Source organism: Tursiops truncatus, chromosome X (assembly GCF_011762595.2).
Source record: "Tursiops truncatus isolate mTurTru1 chromosome X, mTurTru1.mat.Y, whole genome shotgun sequence".
In the NCBI taxonomy this organism is placed as follows: Eukaryota; Metazoa; Chordata; class Mammalia; order Artiodactyla; family Delphinidae; genus Tursiops; species Tursiops truncatus.
In genome coordinates, this window is record NC_047055.1 from 43,843,886 (window position 1) to 43,868,750 (window position 24,865).

A 24,865-nucleotide genomic window follows, 5' to 3' on the forward strand; every position below is an offset into this window, starting at 1 on the left:
ATACTCAGAAGTGGAATTGCTAGATCTTGTGGTAATTCTATGTTTAATTTTTTGAGAAACCATCATACTGTTTTCCACAGTGGCTGCACCATTTTACATTCCCACCAGGAATGCACAGGGGTTCCCATTTCATCCTCACCAACATTTGTTATTTTCTGGTTTGTTTTTTTGATAATAGCCACCCTAAAAAGTATGAAGTGGTATTACATTGTGGTTTTGATTTGCATTTCTGTACTATATTGGAAAAACCTACTGTTCTCCTCTCCTGTGTGTCTCCATTACTTTCACATAGAACACTTTACTTTTGACACTTCTGGTCACCAAATATGTGGTGGGGGATTTTCCCCACAACAAGCAATTCTCTGTGACACCAGCTGGGTGTCATACAGTTTAGCTCAATTCTGACACTGTCTACCTGGAGATAGCATCAGATTCACAGGTTAAGGGCTCAGTCCCACAAGACTGCTTTCCACCCCCACTTAGGTTATCACCTGTGTTTTTGACTAATTGGCTATAAATCAGAGGTTCCAGCGACTTCCTCCTTGGGTTCAGTTAATTTGCTAGAGTGGCTCATAGAACTCGGGAGAACAGTTACTTTTGTCAGTTTACTAAAGGATATGACAAAGGATACAGTTGAACAGCCATTTGAAGAGATATATAGGGTGAGTTCTTCAAGGGTCCCAAGTGCAGGAGCTTCTGTCTCTGAAGAGTTGGGGGTACATCATTCTCCTGGTATGTGGATGTGTTCATCCACCTGGAAGCTCTTCGAACCCCCTACTTTGGGGATTTTTATGAAGGCTTTGTCACATAGGCATGATCAATTATTACTCCATTTCCAGCTTCTCTCCCCTCTCTGGAGGAGGGGGAGGGGGCAGAGCCAAAAATTCCAAGCTTCTGATCATGGCTTGGTTATTCTGGTGACCAGCCCCCATCCAGGAGCTCACCCAGAGTTGCCTCATTAGAACAAAAAATGCTGCTAGTGCTATTATCATTTAGGAATTTATGAGGCTTTTAGGAGTCCTATGTAAGGGATGGGGTCAAAGACCAAATATTAGAACAAGAGATGCTCCTAGTGCTCTTAGGAAAAGGTTTTAGGAGCTCTGTGCCAGGAACCGGGGACATAACCAAATATATATATTTTCTGTTATCTAACACCTAAGGATTAATGAGGTTGAATGTCTTTTCATGTGCTTATTGGCCATTTGTAGATCTTCTTTGGAGAAATATCTATTTAAGTCCTTTTCCCATTTTTTAATCTGGTGGTTTGGTTTTTTTTGTTGTCGTTGAGTTGTAGGAGTTTTTAAAAATATATTCTGGATCCTAATCCCATATCAGATATATGATTTCCAAATATTTTTCCCATTCTGTGGGTTGTCTTTTTACTGTGTTGGTAGTGTCCTTTGGATACACGAAAGTTTTAAATTTTGATGGAGTTCAACTTATCTATTTTTTTATTTGTTACCTGTGCATTTGGTATCATTTCCAAGAAATCTTTGCCAAAACCAGTGTCATAAAACTTTTCTTCTATGTTTTCTTCTGAGAGTTTTATAGGTTTAGCTCTTACATTTAGATCTTTGGTCCAGTTTGAGTTAATTTTTGTATATGGTTTAAGGTAAAGGTCCAACTTTATCCTTTAGCATGTGGATATCCAATATTCCCAGCGCCATTTGTTCAAAAGACTGCCCTTTCCCCATTGAATGGTCTTGACACCCTTGTTGAAAATCATTTGACCATTGACCATATATGTGAGCGTTTATTTCTGGACTCCCTATTCTATTCCATTGATCTATATGTCTGTCTTATGCCAGTGCCACACTGTTTTGATCATCGTACAATAGATTTGTAGTAAGTTTTGAAATCAGGAAGTGTGAGAACTCCAACTTTGTTCTTTTTCAAGATTGTTTTAACTTCAAAATCCCTTGGGATTCCATGTGACTTCTAGGATAGGTTTTTAAAAAAATTTCTTCCAAAATGTCATTGGGATTTTAATAGGGATTGCTTTGAATTTGTAGATTGCTTTTGGTGGTATTGACATCATAACAATATTGCATCTTCCAACTCATGAACATGGATGTCTTTCTATTTATTTGTGTATTCCTTAATTTCTTTCAGTAACCTTTTGTAATTTTCAGCATGAAAGTCACCTTCTTGGTTAAGTTTAATCCTGAGTATTTTATTGTCTTTTTATATATATATATTTGAAATATAACATTATATTATTTTCAGGTGTACAACATAATGATTCAATATTTGTATATATTGCAAAATGATCACCACAGTAAGTCTAGTTAACAGTCATCACCACACATAATTAAAACTTTCTTGTCTTGTGATGAGAACTTTTAATATCTACTCTCTTAGCAACTTTCAGGTACACAATGCAGTATTACTAACTATATTCACCATGCTTTACATTACATCCCAGGTCATATTTATTTTATAACTGGAAGTTTGTATCTTTTGACCACCTTCACCCTCTGGCAACCACCAGTCTGTTCTAACTATGAGGTGTTTGTTTTTTTTTTTTTTTGGATTCCACATGTAAGAGAGCTCATATGGTATTTCTCTGACTTATGTCACGTAGTGTAGTGCCCTCAAGGTCCATCCGTGTTGTCACAAATGGCAAGATTTACTTCTTTTTAATGGTTGAATAATGTTCCATTGTATATGTATACTACATTTTCTTTATCCATTCATCCATCCATGGACACTTAGGTTGCTTCCATATCTTGGCTATTGTAAATAAAGCTGCAATGACTATTGGGGTGCATATATTTTTTCAAGTTAGTGTTTTTGTTTCCTTCAGATAAATACCCAAAAGTGGAATTGCTAGATCATGTAGTAGTTCTATTTTTAATTTTTTGAGGAAACTCCATACTGTTTTCCATAGTGGCTGTACCAATTTACATTTCCATCAACAGTGCACAACAGTTCCCTTTTCTCCACACCCTCACCAACACTTGTTATGTCTTGTCTTTTTGATAATAGCCATTCCGACAGATGTGAGGTGATATCTCATTGTGGTTTTTGATTTGCATTTCCCAGAAGACTAGTTGTGTTGAGCACCTTTTCATGTATGTTGACCACGTGTATGTCTTCTTTGGAAAAAAGTCCGTTCAGATCCTCTGCCCATTTTTTAATCGGATTGTTTGCTTTTTTCCCTTTTGAGTGTTATGAGTTCTTTTTATATTTTGGATATTAACCCCTTATCAGATACATGATCTGCAAATGTTTTCTCCCATGTGGTAGGTTACCTTTTCATTTTGTTGATGATTTCCTTTGCTGTACAGAAGCTTTTTGGTTTGATGTAGTCCCACTTGTTTATTTTTGGTTTTGTTCCTCTACTTACTCTTTTTGATGCTATTATAAATGGAATTGTTTTCTTAATTTCCTATACAGATTGTTCATTCTTAGTGTATAGAAATGCAACTGGCTTTTGTATGTTATTTTTTACACCTTAAATATATATATTTTTTAATTAAAAATGTGTAAAAACATTACTACAGAAACATTACCTAAGTTCAGAAGTGAACTGAGTTATTATTTATAAGTGGGCCCTTCAATATGATTTTAATATTTGGGAAAATATATTTTAGTAATTCTGATGAAATTTAGAATTCCAGTATTTTGGGGTTTTTTTTGTTTTTCTTTTTAATTTTTATTGGGGTATAATTGATTTACAATGTTGTGTTAGTTTCAGGTGTACAGCAAAGTGAATCTGTTATACAAATACATATATCCATGCTTTTTTAGATTCTTTTCCCATATAGGCCATTACAGAGTGTTGAGTAGAGATCCCTGTGCTGTACAGTAGATGCTCATTAGTTACCTTTTATATATATATATATATATATATATATATATATATATATATGTATATATATATACACACACACACACACACACACACATATATATATATGTGTGTGTGTATGTGTCAATCCCAATCTTCAAATTTATCTCTTCTCCCCCCTTACCCCCCAGTAACCATAAGTTTATTTTCTACATCTGTAACTCTATTTTGGTTTTGTATATAAGTTCATTTGTAGGCTTTTTTAATTTTAATTAATTTATTTTTTTAACATTTTTATTGGAGTATAATTGTGTAGGCTTTTTTAGATTCCACATATAAGCGATATCATATGATATTTGTCTCTCTCTGTCTGAGTTACTTCACTCAGTATGAGAATCTCTAGGTCCATCCATGTTGCTGCAAGTGGCATTATTTTGTTCTTTTTTTATGGCTGAGTAATATTCCACTGTATATATATACCATATCTTCTTTACCCATTCCTCTTTTGATGGACATTTAGGTTGCTTCCATGTCCTGACTATTGTGAGTAGTGCTGCAATGAATATTGTGGTGCAAGTAACTTTTCAAATTATGGTTTTCTCTGGATATATGCCCAGGAGTGGGATTGCTGGATCAAATGATAGCTCTGTTTTTAGTTTCTTAAGGAACCTATACTGTTCTCCATAGTGGATGTACCAGTTTGCATTCCCACCTACAGTGTAGGAGGGTTCCCTTTTCTCCACACCCTCTCCAGCATTTATTGTTTGTAGGTTTTTTGATGATGGCCATTTTGACTGGTGTGAAGTAATACCTCATTGTAGCTTTGATTTGCATTTCTCTAATAATTAGTGATGTTGAGCATCTTTTCATGTGCTTTTTAACCATCTGTATGTCTTCTTTGGGGAAATGTCTGTTTAGATCCTCTGCCCATTTTTTGATTGGATTGTTTGTTTTTTTGATATTGAGCTTCATGTGTTGTTTGTATATTTTGGAGACTAAAACCTTGTCGGTTGCTTCGTTTGCAAACATTTTCTCCCATTCTGAGGGTTTTCTTTTTGTTTTGTTTATGGTTTCATTTGTGTGCAAAAACTTTTAAGTTTAATTAGGTCCCATTTGTTTACTTTTGTTATTTTGCAGCAAACTCTGCAAGTTTGCTGAGTTCATTTATTAGTTCTAATGAGTTTTTTCAGGGGGAGGAATATTTAGGCTGTTCTCCATATGAGATCATGTCATCTGCAAACAGGTAATTTTACTTCTTCCTTTCCAATTTGGATGCCTTTTATTTAATTTTCTTGCCTAATTTCTATGGCTAAAACTTCCTTTTCGATGTTGAATATTATTCATATGAGAGTGTCTTAATTTCTCTCTCATTTCTGAAGGACAGTTTTGCCAGATACAGAATTCTCAGTTGACATTTATTCTTTCAGCCCTATAAATATATTATCTCACTTCTTTTGGTCTCTGAGGTTTCCACTGAGAAATTTGCTGATCATCTTATTGAGGATCCCTTGCACATAAGAGTAGCTTTTTCATGGTCCTTTCAAGATTCTCACTATAGCTGTTGACAGTTTGATTATAATGTATCTTGGCATAGGCCTCTTTCAGTTTATCTTACTTAGAGTTCATTGAGATTCTTGGACTTGTGAATCCATGTTTTTCCTCAAATTTGAGAAGTTTTCAGCCATTATTTCTTCAAATAACCTCTCTGCTCTTCTTTTCTTTCTTTCAACCTCTGGGACTCTCATAATGCATATGTTGTTTGATTATGTCCCATTAATCTTTTAATCTCTGTCCACTTCATTCTTTTTTGCTCCTCAGACTTGATAATTTCAAATGATAACTTCAGCTTCACTGATTGTTTCTTCTTGTTTCAGTCTGTTGTTGAACCCCTCTAGTGAATATTTTAGTTGTTACTATATTTTCAGCTCTAGAATTTCTTTTTTGTTCCTTTTTATAATTTTTGTTTCTTTTTTGGTATTCTCATTTTAAAAATATATTCCTTTCCTCATTCCTTTGGTTCTTTGTGTTTTCCTTTAGTTCTCTGAACATATTTAAGATAATTGTTTTAGTCTTTGTTTGATACTTCTAGTGCCTGTGCTTTTTCAGGGACAGTTTCTGCCACTTTATTTTCTTCCTTTGAATGTGGCATATTTTCCTATTTCTTTGTATGCTTTGTGATTTTTTTAAATTGAAAATTGGGTATTTGAAAAAAACAGCCTTGCAGGTAGGCTGTGTGCTGGGGAAGACATTTACTAATTAGCAAGGCTTGCTCTGGGCCTTGGGATCAGCCTCGTGTCAAGGCTTAAAGTCTTCTTGGACCTTTTCTAGGCGTACATCTTGCCTAGGCCACTGTGTGTGCTTTTTCAATTCCCTAAAATACACATCTGTTTTTAAGTGTCTTACTTTCCAAAAGACTCTCACCACTGCTTCTTCTGGCGGTCATTAATGTTCTGTTGTGCTCCTCTACCTCTAATCTCTTGCCCTGGATGTTGTGAGACTATAGTCCCTCTGCAGCTTTCTCGAGCGGTGTCCACTATTTCCTGTCTTTTCCTAGCCTGAGATCCGAGCTATACCGCTTTTCTCTTTCTGAACTCTAAGAGACCAGTACCTTAGGCAGCCCCTAGACAGATTAGAACATTGCAAAAAAGGTTCACCTTCCTCTTCTTTCCAGTTAGAGGGAGGGAATTGACAGCCAGGCCACTGCATCTCCCAGACTGTGCTTCCGTACACTACAGGGGAAGGAGAGGTGGGGTACAAGTAAGTAAAAATACCACGAAATTTCCTTCCATTTCCTGTGTGGCTTTTTCTTGATTAAGCTTTCGCTTGGTTGCTATAGACTGTTTTCCAGATCTCCTGTAAAGTTATTTTTTGCTAATTTGTAGTTGGTTTTTTAAAAATGTTAATGTGGGTGGGGGTAGGAGAGCCTGGAGTTTCCTAGTTTACCAACTTACAGATATCACTGAAATAAACAGTATTCTATCTGTTTTATAAACAGAGATACCAGTGTTTAGATAGTGACTTATACAAGGTTCACAATTAATGAGGACAAAAGCTGGGCTTTGATTCTATTTCTTTTTACAGGTTTTGTGATTTTTTTAAAAATAAACTTTGAGTCTGTCATGCAGGGTGAAGTAAGTCAGAAAGAGAAAGACAGATACCGTATGCTAATACATATATATGGAATCTAAGGAAAAAAATGTCATGAAGAACCTAGGGTTAAGACAGGAATAAAGACACAGACCTACTGGAGAATGGACTTGAGGATATGGGGAGGGGGAAAGGTAAGCTGTAACAAAGTGAGAGAGTGGCATGGACATATATACACTACCAAACGTAAAATAGCTAGCTAGTGGGAAGCAGCCGCATAGCACAGGGAGATCAGCTCAGTGCTTTGTGACCACCTAGAGGGGTGGGAGGGAGGGAGATGCAAGAGGGAAGAGATACGGGAACATATGTATAACTGATTCACTTTGTTATAAAGCAGAAACTAACACACCGTTGTAAAGCAATTATACTCCAATAAAAATGTAAAGAAATAAATAAATAAACTTTGTATTTTAGGATAGTTTTAGATTTACCAGAAAGTTCCAAAAATAGTACAGAGAGTTCCCATATCCACCCACTCCCTGCCCTGCACACAGTTACCCCTTTTATCAACGTGTTACATTAGTATGGTACATTTGCTACGATCAGTGAACCCATACTGATGAACTAAAGTCCATACTGTTTTTCGGATCTCCTTAGTTTTTACTTAATGTATTTTTCTGTTCTAGGATCCAGTCCAGGACACTACGTTAGATTGTTCTCATGTCTCCTTTGGTTCCTGTTGATTGTGGCAGTTTCTCAGAATTTCTTTGTTTTGATGACCTTGACAGTATTGAGGAGTACTATTCAGGTATTTTGTAGACTGTGCCTCAATTGGGATTTGTCTGATTTTTTTCCTCATGATGAGAATGGGGTTATGGGTGTTTGGGAGAAAGACCACAAAGGTAAAATACCATTCTCATCATATATCAAGGCTTTGATGAGCTGACCAGCCTTTACCAGCTTTTTCCTCCATATAGTTATTTTCCCCACTTTCTATACTCTATTCTTCGGAAGTTAGTCACTAAGTCCAGCCCACTTTCAAGAAGGGTTGGGGAAGATTAAGCTCCACTTCCTGGAGGGTGAGAATCTACATAAATTATTTAGCATTCTTCTATAAGGAAGAATTATTTATTTTGTTTCTCAAATTGTTCCAGCTTTGTTCATTAGAAACTCTTTCACATTGGACCCTGTATCCCTTTGGCATGTCCCCATTGTTTTGTTCTTTGAGCACTTCCTTACTTTCTGGCACTACAGGTTGCTCATTTTGTATATTCCCTGCCACAGCCATGGGAGAACCAGCCATTTCTCCAAGGAGACCTGGTTCCTTTTATTAAATCAGAATGTCTTCCAGAATATGAAAGATCTAGATGACTGTAATAGAACCAGTGGAAACCCATTTGTAGGGGTATGTGTGTGTAGGAGGTGGTTAACAGGAGCAAAAGAAAAAGGGAAATCTGGAAGGGTCATAATCCAATTCTCTTGAATGATAGTTTACTATCCATTTGGAGGCAATTTAAGAACACAAGCTAAGAGATACCTTGGGTTCAGATGCCAGCTCTGTCACTTTCTAGCTGTGTGTCTGTGAACCTGAGTTTCCTCATCTGTAATGTGGATATAATAACCTCATGAGGTTGTTGGGATGATGGTGAAGTGATTTATTTATTTATGTATTTATGTACTTACCACACTCTGCAGCATGTGGGATTTTAGTTCCCCGACCAGGGATCGAACCTGCGCCCCCTGCAGTGGAAGCACAGAATCTTAACCACTGGACCTCCAGGGAAGTCCTGATGATTAAGTGATTTAGAACACAAGCTTTTGCACAGTGCCTTGCACATGGTAAGCATTCACATCTTAGCTATTATTCTTAGTTTCAGTTCTTATCTGAACTAGTTACTGTAATGTCACGAACAACCGTGAGCTCTCACTTTTTAAATTTGATGCCTTTGTTATTCAGCTTCCTTCTTGTTATATTTCTTTCCCTAGGAATGATTTTCGTGGGACCCAGTGCATCTTCTCATTTGAGATATCACCGAGAAGCTGTGAGTGATGTCATTGCCCTGTACTGGAGAAGCACTGGTGTGTGGGGGTTTCTATGCAGGTGATGATTCTAGGGACCATGGGCTTGAAGTAGCAGCCTATTCCCCAGACCCCTATTCAGGTCCAGTCCACTCTTGAAACTCTTGAATCAATGTTTTTCTTCAAGGCCATGAGAAAATTATGTTGTTCAAATATGGTATATTCGTATTAAAGTGCAGTGAACTCCAAATCTGTTTTTGTTAATAGAATAAAAATTCTTTATCACCTTCCCGGCAAATTTAATGTCCCCTTGTCAGGTTAGCTCTTTAAAATGTAAGAAGAAATTGTCTTCCTTTTGATCATGCGATTCTCCTCCTAAAGGCTCTTCCTGTTTCACTGTGGATGAAGTCTAAAGTCCTCCTCCTGAATGTCAGCACCCCCTATTAGATTGCCACATTTTTTATACCCATGAACCTTCTCCCATGACTCCCATGCCTGACGTGTTTTCTCATAATTTCCTTCACTAGACTGTCATTCAAATAACTTTTTAAACTCTTCCCAGAGTAATGTAAAGAGTGCTAATACCTCCCTATCTACTGTCTTTTGAACACTGCTGTTCAGTTATTACCTAGAGTGCACTGGCCTTTGGTATGTGTATGGTATAAATACTCAAAGTATTCAACATTTGGTTGTGTTTCTATATATCTTCTAAATATTTGTATTAATGTTGTCTTCTCCCTAAAGAACATGTATGTAAGTACCCCAGTCAATATAGTACTAAGTATCTGCTTATTGATAATGAGGAGGAAGATAAAGATAGGTCTAGAGTATAGTCATTGACAAATTTGAATAAGGGGACTTCTTACATCTGAGGTAGTCAGTGTCTCTGCCTTCTTAAGTCCCTTGGCTGTGATTATAGGAAATTAACTCCCAACTCAGTCCACAGCTGGGTGTTCCTTCAAGAAGATTGCTATTTCTGAGTCTTAGAGCTTGGAACCTATATTTATGGTTGGCCACTTGGGATCCATAATCTCAACCAGTGTCTAATCCTCCTGTAGGGATTGACTATTTTACATTACCATTCCTAGTTTATGCTGATGCTGCCTTCATCCATGCCTGTGATTGGAATCCTCATGCTGTACCTGCTCTGAGAAAAAAATCTAGAGATAAATGGAGTAGCAGATCGGTGCCAAATATACTTTGAAGATAACGGGAAGGTGAGTGCAGGGGAAATATATCTTTTGAGTGACTTTCCACATATACTACCAGGCAGTGACTTTCAGAAAATATCCAAAGTAAGACCAACTGTGTTGTTTACCTTCATCATCTCACCATACAAAGCACTGTTCTTATATTGAATGATTTCACTCATAGAATTTGAGTGATACATGTAGATAGTTAGTTGCATGTAATCGGGTAAAGGAGAAGATTAGTAAGCAGCCAAGGTCTGGAACTAGTACAGAAAGATAATAAAATGGTTGAAGTAAAACTATGGGACTTCAGATTTTTAATGCTGTTTAAAAGATGTGGATTGCCTGCTCTAAAAGAAATTAGAGAGGAAAATGATGGGAGAAATGTTAAGTTGGAGTGAAAACTCATGAAAAATGAGTCTTCCTTATTTCCTACAAAATAAAGTGGAGAAGCATTTGTTTCTTTGTTTTTCTTCTTTGCAAAATACACAAGTGGAAAAGAGAATTCGGAAAATCGTCATAGTCATTTTCCCTCTTGCTGTGCTATGGCTATGTCCTATTTGAAAGTACTGCTGTTGTTCCTCATTTCATTTTCTTTACACCTCTTGTAGCTGAAACTGTTGCACATTGCTGACAGGGTAGTTCTTGGGCTGGTCCTTAGCTCTGAAGAAGGCTGGTTCATTGCCTGCCAAATGTTACACCAGGACACTGGAGGCATTTTGCATGTCCACCGAAATGTGGAACCTTGCCTGCAGAAGAATCTAGCTTCCTGGAAGCAGGGACATAGAAGAGAAGCAGCACTGTTAGTATCCTCAGCAAATTATCAATGACAAGTGGAAATATAAAGCTACTAGGGTGTCTGTGAGGGAAATGCTGGTGGTAGTCACGGAACTACAGTGGCAAAGGTGGGCTCAACCTGTAGAAACTCACGTTGCCATTCTCTACCAACAAGAGCACAGTAAACTGTGTAAGACACAGATCTTGCATATTCAGCTAGTAAAATCCTGTGGTGCCCATGTGGATCACAGAGTTCTGGATATGAACTGCCACCCCTGTCCTCTAATTGACTAGAGGAGGTGAATCCAGGGGCACAAGGGTTCCATCTGTGAGTAAGCTTCCATAGTTGATTCCTTTAATTTATTAGTTCAACTCAAGTTGTAATCCCCTGTCTCCTAGTGATATGTTTTAATTTTTTTTAAGAAAAAACAGCTTTATTGAACTATAATTCACACTTAAAGTATACAATTCAGTGGTTTTTAGTATACTCACAGAGTTCTGGAACCATCACCACAGTCAATTTTAGAATATTTTTGTCACCTCAAAAGAAACCCTATAACCTTTAGCTATAAGCACCCCAATCCCCTATTCCCTCTAGCCCTGGGCAACCACTAATGTATATTTTGTCTCTGTTTGCCTATTCTGGACACTTCATATAAATAGAATATATGGTCCTTTGTGACTGGCTCCTTTTACTTAGCATAATGTTTTAAGGTTCGTTCATGTAGTAGCACATATTAGTACTTCATTCCATATGTATGTGAGAGAGTGTGTGTGTGTGCACCTGCATGCACACACATAACAGCTATATTGAGACATTATTCATATAACATACAATTCACACATTTAAAGTGAACAATTCAACGGTATTTAGTATAATCACAGAGGTATGCAAATATCAGTCATTTTAGATAAATTTAGAACACCTGTTTTCAGTTCTTTTGGGGAATGTACCTAGGAGTGGAATTGCTAGGTCATATGGTAATTCTGTGTTTAACTTTTTGAGAAAGTGCCAAGCTTTCCAGAGTGGCTGTACCATTTTATAATCCCACAAGCAATGTACAAAGTTTCCATTTCCTCCACATCCTAATCAACACTTGTTACTTTGTTTTTTTGCTTATGACCAGCCTAGTGGGTGTGAAGTGGTATCTCCTTGTGGTTTAGTTCTGCATTTCTCTAATAATGCTGTTGAACATTTTTTCATTTGCTTGCTGGCCATTTGTATAACTTCTTTGGAAAATGTCTATTCAAGTCTTTTGTCCACTTTTTAATTGGGCTGTCAATATGTTGTTGAATTGTAAGAGCTCTTTATATATTCAAGATATTAGAACCTTATTAGATGCCTGATTTGCATATATTTCCTTCCATTCTTTGGTTTTTTTTTTTTTTTTTTTTTGCGGTACACGGTCCTCTCACTGTTGTGGCCTCTCCCGTTGCAGAGCACAGGCTCCGGACGCGCAGGCCCAGCGGCCATGGCTCACGGGCCCAGCCGCTCCGCGGCATGTGGGACCCTCCCAGACCGGGGCACGAACCCGTGTCCCCTGCATCGGCAGGCGGACTCCCAACCACTGCGCCACCAGGGAAGCCCTGGTTTTTTTTTTTTTTAAGACTTAATTTTTGTGTGTGTGTGGAGCAGTTTGTAGGTTCATAGAAAATTCAAGAGAAAGGTACAGAGATTTCCCATGTACCTCCTGCCTCTATACATACATAGCCTCCCCCATTTTTAACATACCCCACCAGAGTGGTACTTTTATTACAACTGATGAATCTGTATCAACACATAGTAATTACCCAAAGTTCATAGTTTATCTTAGTGTTCACTCTTGATGCTGTACATTCTGTGGGTTTGGGCAAATGTATAATGACTTATGTCAGTCATTGTAATATCATACAGAATATTTCCACTGCCTTAAAAAATCCTGTGTACTCAGTACCACCACTCACCCCACAGCCCCTGGATACCACTGATCTTTTTTTACTGTTTCTACAGTTTTGCCTTTTCCAGAATGTTATATAGTTGGAATGATACAGTATGTAGCCTTTTCACTTTGTGTTCTTTGAGTAATAAGCATTTATAAGGTTCTTCTATGTCTTTTCATGGCTTGATAGCTCATTTCTTTTTAGCACTGAGTAATATTCCATTGTCTAGATATACCACAGTTTATTTATCCATTTACCTACTGAAGGACATCTTGTTTGCTTTCAAAAGTTTTGGCAATTGTGAATAAAGCTACTATACATACTTGTGCGCACATTTTTATGTGGACATAAGTTTTCACTTCCTGTAGGTAAATATCAAGGAATGTGATTGCTGGATTGTATTGGAAGAATATGTTTAGTTTTGTAAGAAACCACCAAGCTGTCTTTCAAAGTGGCTGTACGAGTTTATATTTCTACTAGCAATGAATGAGAGTTCTGCTCTTCAACATCTTTGCCACTATTTAGTGTTGTCAGTGTTCTGGATTTTGGGCATTTTAATAGGTGTATAGTGATATCTCCTTGTTATTTAATTTGCAATTCCCTGATGACATATGGTGTGGAGCTTCTTTTCATATGCTTATTTGCCATCTGTATATCTTCTTCAGTGAGGTATCTGTTAAGGTGTAAGGCCCATTTTTTTTTTTTTTTTTTTTTTTTTTTTGCGGTACGTGGGTCTCTCACTATTGTGGCTTCTCCCGTTGTGGAGCACAGGCTCTGGACGCGCAGGCTCAGTGGCCATGGCTCATGGGCCCAGCCGCTCCGCGGCATGTGGGATCTTCCCAGACCGGGACACGAACCCGTGTCCCCTGCATCAGCAGGCAGACTCTTAACCACTGCACCACCAGGGAAGCCCAGGCCCATTTTTTAATCGAGGTACTTGTTCTCTTATTGTTTTTATTTTAATCCTTCATTCTTTAATAATTAGAGCTCAGTTACAAAAGTATTGGCTCTTTGAACATGATTTTTTATTAAGGTATTGTTGATTTACAATATATATAAGTTTCAGGTGTACAACATAGTGATTCACAACTTTTTTTTTTTGTTTTTTGTTTTTTTTTGTGGTACGCAGGCCTCTCACTGTCGTGGCCTCTCCTGTCGTGGAGCACAGGCTCCGGACGCGCAGGCTCAGCGGCCATGGCTCACGGGCCCAGCCGCTCCGCGGCATGTGGGATCTTCCCGGACCGGGGCACGAACCTGTGTCCCCTGCATCGGCAGGCGGACTCTCAACCACTGCGCCACCAGGGAAGCCCCAATTCACAACTTTTAAAGGTTATACTTCATTTATAGTTATTATAAAATATTGACTATATTCCCTGTGCTGTGCAATATATCCTTGTAGCTTATTTTATACATAGTAGTTTGTAACTTTTAATCCCATACCCCTATATTTCCCCTTTCCACTTCCCTCTCCCCACTGGTAACCACTAGTTTGTTCTCTGTATCTGTGAGTCTGCTCCTTTTTTTTGTTATATTCACTAGTTTTTTTTATGTTTTAGATTCCACATATAAATGATATCATACAGTATTTGTCTTTGATTTATTTCACTTAGAATAATGTATTCCAAGTCCATCCATTTTGTTGTAATTGGCAAAATTTCATTCTTTTTTATAGCCAAGTTGTATTCCATGGTATATATATACCACATCTTCATTTTCCATTCGTCTGTTGAAAGACATTTAGGTTGCTTTCACATCTTGGCTATTGTAAATAATGCTGCTATGAATATTGTGGTGCATGTATCTTTTCGAATTAATGTTTTTGGTTTTGTTGGATATATGCCCAGGAGTGGAATTGCTGGATCATATGGTAGTTCTATTTTTAGTTTTTTGAGGAACCTCCCTACTGTTTTCCACAGTGGCTGCATCAGTATACATTCTCACCAACAGTATACCAAAAGGGTTCCCTTTTCTCCACATCTTCTTCAACATTTCTTATTTGTGGGTTTTTTTTTATGATAGCCACCTGACAGGCATGAGGTGATATCTAATGGTTTTGATTTGCCTTTCTCTGATGATTAACAATGTTGAGCATCTTTACGTGTGCCTGTTGGCCATCTATATGTCTTCTTTGGAAAAATGTCTATTCAGGTGTTCTGCCCACTTTTTTTTGTTTTTCTTTTGCGGTACGCGGGCCTCTCACTGTTGTGGCCTCTCCCGTTGCGGAGCACAGGCTCCGGACGCACAGGCTCAGCAGCCATGGCTCACGGGCCCAGCTGCTCCGCGGCATGTGGGATCTTCCCAGACCGGGGCACGAACCCGTGTCCCTTGCATCGGCAGGCGGACTCTCAACCACTGCGCCACCAGGGAAGCCCTTTGCCCACTTTTTAGTGGAGTTGTTTGTTTTTTTGATGTTGAGTTGTATGAGCTGTTCATACATTTTGGATATTAATCCCTTATCGGTCATATCATTTGCAAATATTTTGTCTAATTCAGTAGGTTGTCTTTTTGTTTTGCTGATGGTTTCCTTTGCTGTGAAAAAGCTTTTAAATTTAATTAGGTCCCATTTATTTATTTTTGCTTTTGTTTCCTTTACCTTAAGAGGTAGATCCAAAAAAATATTGCTGCAGTTTATGTCACAGTATTCTGCCTATGTTTTCTTTTAGGAGTTTTATGGTTTCTGGTCTTACATTTAGGTCTTTAATCTATTTTGAGTTTATTTTTGTATATGGTGTAAGAAAATATTCTAATTTCCTTCTTTTACATGTAGCTGTCCAGTTCTCCCAACACTACTTTCCCAACACTACTTTTCTCCATTGTATATTCTTGCCTCCTTTGTCGTAGATTAGTTGACCATAAATGTGTGGGTTTATTTCTGGGCTTTCTATCCTGTTCCATTGATCTATATGTCTGTTTTTGTGACAGTACCATGCTGTTTTGATTACTTTATCTTTGTTCTATAGTCTGAAGCCAGAGAGCATGGTGCCTCCAGCTCTGTTTTTGTTTCTCAAGGTTGTTTTGGCTATTCGAGGTCTTTTGTGTATCCATACACATTTTAGAATTATTTGTTCTAGTTCTGTGAAAAATGCCATTGGCATTTTGATAAGGATTGCATTGAATCTGTAGATTGCCTTGGGTAGTATGGTCATTTTAACAATATTGATTCTTCAAATCCATGAACATGGTGTAGCTTTCCATCTGTTTGTGTTGTTTTCAGTTTCTTTCATCAGTGTCTTACAGTTTTCTGGGTACAGGTCTCTTACCTCCTTAGGTAGGTTTATTCCTAGGTATTTTATTCTTTTTGATGTGATAGTAAATAGGATTGTTTCCTTAATTTCTCTTTCTGATACTTCATTGTTAGTGTTCAGAAATGCAACAGATTTCTGTATGTTAATTTTGTATCCTGAACCTTTACTGAATTCATTGATGAGCTCTAGTAGTTTTTTGGTGGTGTCTTTAGGATTTTTTTCTATATAGTATTGTGTCATCTGCGAACAGTGACAGTTTTACTTCTTTTCCAATTTGGATTCCTTTTTTTCATCTGATTGTTGTGGCTAGGACTTCAATACTCTGCCCATTTTTCAATTGGATTTTTTTGGCTGTTGAGTTGTATGAGATCTTTATACATTTTGGATATTAGCCCCTTATCAGATATATGATTTGTAAATATTTTCTCCCATTTGGTAAGTTGCCTTTTCATTTTGGTTATGGTTTCCTTTACTGTGCAGAAGCTTTTTGGTTTGATGTAGTCCCACTTGTTATTTTTGCTTTTGTTGCTTTTGCTTTTGGTGTCAAATCCAAAAAATTCTTACCAATATCAATATCAAGGAGATTACTGCCTATTTTTTCTTCTAGGAGTTCTTTTTAATGATTTCAGGTTTATGTTCATTTTGAGTTAATTTTTGTGTATGGTGTAAGGTAGTTGTCAAGTTTCATTCTTTTGCATGTGACTATCCAGTTTTCCCAGTACCATTTATTGAAGAGACTGCCGTTTCTGAATTGTATATCTTAGCTCCTTTGTCATAAATTGACCATATATGCATGGATTTGTTTCTGGGCTCTCTACTGTGTTCCATTGATCTATGTGTCTGTTTTTATGCCAATACCATACTGTTTTGATTACTATGACTTTGTAATATAGTTTGAAATCAGGAAGTGTGATGCCTCCAGCTTTGTTCTTCTTTCTCAAGATTGCTTTGACTACTTGGGGTATTTTGTGGTTCCAAAGAAATTTTAAGATTTGTTGTGTTTCTTTGGAAAGTGCCATTGGAATTTTGATAGGGATTGCACTGAATCTTTAGATTGCTTTGGGTGGTTTGGACGTTTTAACAACATTAATTCTTCTAGTCCATGAACATGGAATGTCTTTCCATTTAGTTGTTCTTCTTTCATAAATGTCTTCTAATTTTCAGTGTACAGGTCTTTCACTTCCTTGGTTAAATTTATTCTTAAGAATTTTTTTTGATGCAGTCATAAAAGGGATTGTTTTCTTATTTTCTCTTTATGGTAGTTCATTATTAATGTATAGAAATGCAACATTTTCTGATTTTGTATCCTGCAACTTTACTGAATTTGTTCATCAGTTCTAAGAATTTATTGATGGAGTCTTTAGGGTTTTTCATATATAATATGTCATCTGCAAATAGCAACAGTTTTACTATTTCATTTCTGATTCGAATGCCTTTTATTTCTTTTTCTTGCCTAATTGCTGTGGCTAGGACTTCCAGATACTATGTTGAATAAAAGTGATGAGAGTGGGCATCCTTGTCTTGTTCCTAATCTTAGAGGAAGGTTTCAGTTTTTCTCCATTGAATGTGGTGTTAGCTTGGACTTTTCATATATGGTCTCTATTATGTTAAGGTATGTTCCCTCTATGTACACTTTGTTGAGATTTTTTAAAATCATAAATGGATGTTAAATTTTGTTATATGCTTTTTCTGCATCTGTTGAGATGTTCATATGATTTTTACCCTTCATTTTGTTAATGTGGTATATCACATTGATTAATTTGCAGATGTTGAACCATCCTTGTTTCCCTGGAATAAATTCCCCTTGATCATGGTCTGTGATTCTTTTATAGGGTTGATTTCATTTTGCTAATATTTTGTTGAGGATTTTCACATCTGTGTTCATCAGGGATATTGGCCTGTCATTTTCTTTTTGTGGTGTCCTTGCCTGGTTTTGTTATGAGGATAATACTGGCCTCGTAAAATGAGTTTGAAAGTGTTTCCTTCCTTTCTGTTTTTCTTTGGAAGAGTTTGGAAGGATTGGTGTAAATTTTACTTTAAATGTTTGGTACCATTCACCAGTGAAGCCATCTGGTCCTGGACTTTTGTTTGTTGGAAGGTTTTTGAATCTGATTTAATCTCCTTACCTTGTAATCAGTCTATTCAGTTTTTCTGTTTCTTCATGATTCAGTTGTCGTAGGTTGTATCTAGGAATTTATCCATTTCTTCTGGGTTGTCCAGTTTATTAGCATAGTTGTTCATAGTTGTCTCTTATGATCCTTTTTATTTCATAAATTTTAAATTGAATGATGAAATCTCACACCATTCCACTCTGTCCCACCTGGAATCCCCAATCATTGACATAGTCTGCTCCTGACACACAACCACAGACCTCTCTTCATCTCATCATGTAGGTATTATATTACCTCACATCATCACAAGAAGAAGGGTGAGTACAGTACAATAAGATACTTTGAGAGAGAGAGAGAAAAAGCACATTCATATAATTTTTATTACAGTATATTGTTAGAATTGTTCCATTTTATTATGAGTTATTGTTGTTAATGTCTTATGTCTAATTTATGAATTAAATTTTATCATAGGTATGTATACATAGGAAAAAACATAGTGTGTATATATATATATATATATGCTTCTATACTGTGCAGTTTCAGACATCCACTGGGGATCTTGGAACATATCCTCCATGGGTAAGGGGGGACTACTGTATAGCTATCCTTGCTTGCTTTTGGTTTCCATTTGAATGGAATATCTTATTCCAGGCCTTCTCTTTAATCGATATATGTCCTTAAAGTTGAAGTCAGTCTCTTGCAGGCATCATATAGTTGGGTCTTGGTTTGCTTGTTTTTTTAATTTGTGCAGCCACTCGTGGTCTTCTGGTTGGAGAGTTTAGTTTACATTTAGAGTAATTATTGATATGTATGGTCTTATCACATTGTTAATTGGTGTCTGGCTATTTGTAGTTCATTTATTCCTTTCTTCCTCTCTTTATCTCTTCTTTTGTGGTTTGATGACTTTCTATTTTTAATTTTTTTATTGAGTTGTATTTGACATATAACACTGTAAGTTTAACGTGTACATTATATTGATTTGATACATTTATTTTGCAGTATGATTGCCATTGTACCATTAACACCTCTATTGCATCACATAGTTATCATTTCTTCTAATATTGGGAACAATTAAGATTAGTTCCTGGACTTCCCTGGTGGTGCAGTCCTTGAGAGTCCGCCTGCCGATGCAGGGGACACGGGTTCGTGCCCCGGTCCGGGAGGATCCCATATGCTGCGGAGCAGCTGGGCCCGTGAGCCATGGCCGCTGAGCATGCACGTCCAGAGCCTGTGCTCCGCGGCGGGAGAGGCCACAGCAGTGAGAGGCCTGTGTGCCGCAAAAAAAAAAAAAAAAAAGATTAGTTCCTTAGCAAATTTAATGTTTAATACAGTTTTGTTGTCTATAATCACTGTACTGTGTATAGGTCTCTAGGAATTATTTATCTATTTGAAAGTATTTACTCTTAAATGACATCTCTCCCATTCTCCTATCCCCCAACGCCTGGTAAAGCCCATTTTATTTTCTGCTACTATGAGTTTGGGTTTTTTAGATTCCACGTATAAGAGGTATCATAGATTATTTGTCTTTCTCTGTTTGACTTACCTCACTTAGCATGATGTCCTTAAGGTCCATCCATGTTGTTGCAAAGAGCAGAATTTCCTTTTTTCATGGCTGAGTAGTATTCCATTGCATCTATACATATCACATCTTCTTTATCCTTTCAGCCATTGATGGAAAATCAGTTTGTTTCCATATCTTGGCTATTGTAAATAATGATGCAGTAAGCATAGGAGTTCATATATCTCTTGTTAACCAGCTTTCATTCCTTTGGATATATACTGAGAAGTGGAATTGCTGGATAATATGTTAGTTCTAATTTTAATTTTCTGAGGAATCTCCATACTTTTCTCCATAGTGGCTGAACCAGCTTACAAATCCCACCAGCATTGCACAAGGGTGTCCTTTTCTCCACGTCCTTGCCAACACTTGTTATCTCTTGTCTTCTTGATGACTTCTAGTCTTACAGGTGTGAGGTGATATCTCATTGTAGCTTTGATTTACTTTACTCTGATGCTTAGTGATGTTGAGCACCTTTTCATGTGGCTGTTGTCCATTTGGGTTTCTTTTTTGAAAAAATGTCTATTTAGTTCTCATGCCCATTTATGGATTTTTTAAATCATTGAGTTGTATGTATTATATAAGTTCTTTATATTTTTTTGATATTACTCCCTTATCTGATACATGGTTTGCAAATATTTTTTCCCATTCTGTAAGTTGCCTTTTCATTTTGTTGATCGTTTCTTTTGCTGTGCGGAAGCTTTTTAGTTTAATGTAGTCCCACTTGTTGATTTTCACTTTTGTTGCTTGTGCTTTTGGTGCCACATCAAAAAAAAGCATTGCCAATACCAATGTCAGGGAGCTTCTTCCCTGTGTTTTCTTCTAGGACGCTTATGGTTTTAGGTCTTATGTTTAAGTCTTTGATCCATTTCAAGTTAATTTTTGTAAGTGGCGTAAGATAGGGGTCCAATTTCATTTTTCCGCATGTGGTTATCCAGTTTTCCTGACAGCATTTGTTGAAGGGACTATCCTTTCCCTACTGGATGTTTCTGGCTTCCTTATCAAATATTAGTTGACTGTATATGCAAGGGTTTAATTATGAGCTCTCTATTCTGTTCTACTGGTCTCTGTGTCTATTTTTATTCCAGTACCATGCAGTTTAACAAAAGAGCAAAGACAGCACAATGGACCAAAAATAGTTTTTTCAACAAATGGTGTTGAAATCACTGAGCATCCTTATGCAAAAAAAAAAAAAAAAGAATCTAGATGCAGACTTTATACCCTTCAAAAAAGCAACTCAAAATAGATTAGAGACCTAAATGTAAAAAAGTGTAAAACTTTGAGAATATAACATCGGAGAAAATCTAGATGACTTTGGGTTTGGCAGTGTTTTTTTTTTTTATACATCTTTATTGGAGTATGATTGCTTTACAATGGTGTGTTAGTTTCTGCTTTATAACAAAGTGAATCAGTTATATACATATACATATGTTCCCATATCTCTTCCCTCTTGTGTCTCCCTCCCTTCCACCCACCCTATCCCACCCCTCCAGGAGGTCACAAAGCACCGACTGATCTCCCTGTGCTATGCGGCTGCTTCCCACTAGCTATCTACCTTACGTTTGGTAGTGTATATATGTCCATGCCTCTCTCTCTCGCTTTGTCACAGCTTACCCTTCCCCCTCCCCTATCCTCAAGTCCATTCTCTAGTAAGTCTGTGTCTTTATTCCTGTCTTACCCCTAGGTTCTTCATGACATTTTTTTTCTTAAATTCCATATATATGTGTTAGCATACGGTATTTGTCTTTCTCTTTCTGACTGACTTCACTCTGTATGACAGAATCTAGGTCCATCCACCTCATTACAAATAGCTCAATTTCGTTGCTTTTTATGGCTGAGTAATATTCCATTGTATATATGTGCCATATCTTCTTTATCCATTCATCCGAAGATGGACACTTAGGTTGTTTCCATGTCCTGACTATTGTAAATAGAGCTGTAATGAACATTTTGGTACATGACTCCTTTTGAATTATGGTTTTCTCAGGGTATATGCCCAGTAGTGGGATTGCTGGGTCATATGGTAGCTCTATTTGTAGTTTTTTAAGGAACCTCCATACTGTTCTCCATTGTGGCTGTACCAATTCACATTCCCACCAGCAGTGCAAGAGTGTTCCCTTTTCTCCACACCCTCTCCAGCATTTATTGTTTGTAGATTTTTTGATGATGGCCATTCTGACCGGTGTGAGATGATAACTCATTGTAGTTTTGATTTGCATTTCTCTAATGATTTGTTATGTTGAGCATTCTTTCATGTGTTTGTTGGCAATCTGTATATCTTCTTTGGAGAAATGTCTATTTAGGTCTTTTGCCCATTTTTGGATTGGGTTGTTTGTTTTTTTGTTATTGAGCTGCATGAGCTGCTTATAAATTTTGGAGATTATTGGCAGTGGTTTTTTAGATGCAACACCAAAGGCACAGTCTATGAAAAAATGGATTGATAAACTGAACTTAATTAAACTTAAAATTTTCTGCTGTACAAAAGACTGTCAAGAAAATGAAAAGACAAACCACTGCCTGGGAGATAATATTTGTAGAAGACATACCTAATAAAGGGACTGTTATTAAAATATGCAAAGAACTCTTAAAACTCAACAGTAAGAAAATACCACAGTTAAAACATGGCCAAGAAGCCCTAGCAGATCCCTACCAGAGAAGATATATAGGTAGAAATCAAGCATATGAAAAAGTATTCCACATCATATATCATAAGGGAAATGAAAACTGAAACAAAAGTGAGATACCACTATATACCTATTAGAATGACTAAAATCCAGGACACTGACAACACCAACTGCTAGCAGGGATGTGGAGGAACAAAAACTCTCATTCATTGCTGGTGGGAATGCAAAGTGGTACAGCCACTTTAGAAGGCAATTTGGCAGTTTCTTACAAAAGTAAACATACTCTTACCATATGATCCAGCAATCATGCTCCTTGGTGTTTATCTAAAGGAGTTGAAAGCTTATGTCCACACAAAAACTTGCACTTGGATGTTTATATCAGCTTTATTCTTTTTTTTCAAAGCAAACAACTTTTTATTGAAGGGTAGTTGATTTACAATGTAGTATTAGGTGTTCAGCAAAGTGATTCATATATATATAAACACACATACATATGTATTCTTTTCAGTTTCCTTTCCATTATAGGTTATTAAAAGATACTGATTTTAGTTCCCTGTGCCATACAGTAGATCCTTGTTGTTTATTTTATATATAGTAGTGTTAATCTGTTAATCCCAAACTCCTAATTTGCCCCTCCCCCATCCTTTCACACTTGGTAACCATAAGTTTCTTTCTATGTCCAAGAGTCTGTTTCTGTTTTGTAAATAAGTTCATTTGTATATTTTTTTAAGGTTCCACATATAAGTGATATCATATGATATTTGCCTTTCTCTGTCTGACTTCACTTAACATGTTAATCTCTAGGTCCATCCATGTTGCTGCAAATGGCATTATTTTATTCTCTTTTATGGCTGAGTAGTATACTATCATGTGTGTGTGTGTGTGTGTGATATATGTATACACACACACACACACACACACACACACACATAGGTACATACATACACACCATATCTTCTTTATCCATTCATCTGTCGATGGACATTTAGGTCGCTTCCATGTCTTGGCTGTATATCAGGTTTATTCTTAATTGCCCAAACTTGGAAACAACAAAGATGTCCTTCTGTAGGAGAATGGATAAATAAAATGTGGTACATCCAGACAATGGAATATCACTAAATATTCCTAAAATGTGCTAAAAAAAAGAGCTATCAAGCCATGAAAAGTCATGGAGGAAACTTAAATGTGTATTACTATGTGAATGAAGTCCATCTGAAAAGGTCACATACTATATGATTCCAATTTTGTGACATTCTGGAAAAGGCAAAACTATGAAAACAGTAAAAAGATCAGTTGTTATCAGGGATTATGGAGGAAGAGGGGTGAATGGGCAGAGTACAGAGGATTTTTAGTGCATTGAAACAACTCTGTATGATTCCATAATGGTAGATACATGACATTATACATTTGTCTACACCCATGGAATGTACATTAAAATTTAACTCTAATGTAAACTATGGACTCTGGATGATAATAATTTGTCCATGTAGGTTCATCAGTTGTAACAGATGTACCACTCTCATGGAGGATGTTTTTATTTGGGAAGGCTATTCATGTGCGGGAGCAAGGGGTATATAGGAAGTCTCTGTATCTTCTACTCAATTTTACTTGAACCTAAAACTGCTTTGAAAAATAAAGTCTATTAAAAAGTATAAGACATACTTGAAAGAAGTTAGGTAATATCTACATCAATGAATGACATCCCATGTACATAGACTGGAATTTTTAAGATGGCTGTGCTCCCCAAATTCATCTATAGATTCAATGGAATGCCTATAAAAATCCCATCTGTTTTATGGCATAAACTGGAAAGCAAATGTTAAATTCATATGGAAATACAAAGAACCCAGAAGAACCAACAATCTTGAAAAAGAACAAAGTTGGAGAATTCACACTTTCCAATTTCAAAATTTACTGTAAAACTACGGTAATCAAGATAGTATGGTACTGCAGTATTTATATAAGGATAGACATACACATCAATGGAATTCAATGAGAGTCCAGAAAAATAACCCTTAACATTTATGATCTATTGAAATTCATCAGTAGTGCCAAGACAATTCAGTGGGGAAGGAACAGTCTTTCTAACTAATGGTGCTGGAGTTACTGTATATCCACATGCAAAAGAATGAATTGGGATCCTTACATCAGGCAATGCACAAATGTTAACTCACAATGGATCATAGACCTTAATATAAGGGAAGAAAAGTATAAAGAAGTCTTCATGACTGGATTACGCAATGGTTTCCTACACATGACACCAAAAGCATAAATGACAAAAGAATAGAATACATAAATTGGACTTCTCAAAATTAAAAACTTTTGGGATTCAAAGGACACTATGAATAAGGTGAAAAGACAACCCACAAAATAGGAGAAAATATATTTAAATCATATATCTGATGAGGGATTTATATCAAAAATAAAATTCTTGGGCTTCTCTGGTGGCGCCGTGGTTGAGAGTCCGCCTGCCGATGCAGGGGACACGGGTTTGTGCCCTGGTCCGGGAAGATCCCACATGCCACGGAGCGGCTGGGCCCG

General features: G+C 36.9%; 1 protein-coding gene across 17 annotated transcripts in view; it reads left to right on the forward strand.

The window, feature by feature from the left end:
• Positions 1-24,865, forward strand: part of SYTL4 (synaptotagmin like 4) — a 203,744-nt gene that overhangs the window by 3,251 nt on the left and 175,628 nt on the right. For 13 of the 17 annotated variants that reach the window (XM_073799499.1, XM_073799504.1, XM_073799503.1 and 10 more), the window contains 5 exons: positions 7,567-7,688; positions 8,576-8,719; positions 8,867-8,981; positions 9,988-10,116; positions 13,916-14,115. The gene's annotated coding sequence lies outside the window, so the exon portion shown is untranslated. Of the gene's footprint in view, positions 1-5,913; positions 6,551-7,566; positions 7,689-8,575; positions 8,720-8,866; positions 8,982-9,987; positions 10,117-13,915; positions 14,116-24,865 lie in introns of those variants that run through there. The other 4 variants (XM_073799500.1, XM_073799491.1, XM_073799490.1 and 1 more) reach the window with 4 other exon arrangements.